Source organism: Sphaeroforma arctica (genome assembly GCF_001186125.1).
Source record: "Sphaeroforma arctica JP610 unplaced genomic scaffold supercont1.222, whole genome shotgun sequence".
NCBI classification, from domain to species: Eukaryota; class Ichthyosporea; order Ichthyophonida; genus Sphaeroforma; species Sphaeroforma arctica.
In genome coordinates, this window is record NW_014040336.1 from 48,444 (window position 1) to 49,866 (window position 1,423).

The window sequence follows — 1,423 nt, forward strand, 5'->3', positions numbered from 1 at the left end:
TATATATATAANAAAATAANATACACACACACATATATATATCACACACAGAGACACANACATAGACACACCCACATATATATATATATATCTATATATAATATATATGTGTGTATGTATATACGTGCATACATACACATATATATATATAAATATGTAAATATATATATATATGTGTGTGTATATATATATATATATATACATATATATATATATATATACATAGTACATACATACATACATGCATACTTATATACAGACATACGTACATACATACGTACATACATACTTACATACATACATACATACATACTTACATACATGCATATACAAGTGTATTTATATTACATCTTCAAAGTACATAAATATCGGAGCACTCAAAATTACCAATGCAAGATAGTTCTTCCGTCAAGGAATATTTATCGAAACACAGCGGCAAATATCTACCAAACAATCTCCAGGTAGGAAAAAAGATATGTGCGGTGCTTCCGCTCGCGGACTGTTGGCTCGTATAAAAAAAATCAGCCTCGCGGCTTGACTCGATATGAGGCAGGAACAGGTCGTTGTGAACAATGATACACGCAATATATTGGAGTCATTTATATATCATGGAATGACATGGAACTTACTATAATGCACTATATTCTATACTAGAGGTCTGAGTAAGTAAACAATTAAGAACCCAAGAGAGCAATGTGTGATATCACCGCAAAAATTCCTCCCTTGGTCTTACGATACCACCGTTTGGTGATCGCCTTTACCAGCACGGGCGAAGTTTCGCTTTCAAAGAAGATATCGTCAAAGATCTACTACTGTTTCAAAACGACAATCATGCGCTTGTATTCGATCAGCATGGGCATTTGGCGCGCAGGTATATGATGCCGTATCAAATCTGTACTGTACTATGATTCTACTAAGACACACGAGCAGGCTAACACTGCCTGCATTCACCGGGCGGTTTGTCACTTATATCCGCCCGGATTCACTAGATAGTTCTTCTTTCCAATAAACTAGCAGGGGTTCATTTCTCGGTCTTTTCACTGGTCTGTAATTGCTCGGCAATTGCCTGTTCGTCGTCAGCAGTCAAGCCTCCAAAAGAATTTATAGTTGAAACCATCATATTCCGGATCTACGTGGCAAGATTTAGCAATTTTAGCGAGCATCACAAACAAGAATATCATTTATCTACACAACATACAATATACAATATACAACTTACAATATACATATATACATATAAATGTATGTGTGTGTAGAAATAGATTCATGGATGGATAGATAGATGAATAGATGAATAGATGGGAAGAATATTCGAATGGGTATATATACATATACGTATATACATAATACGTACATATATATATATATGAATATATAAAAATAAATAATGCATACATACATACATACATATATACATATACAT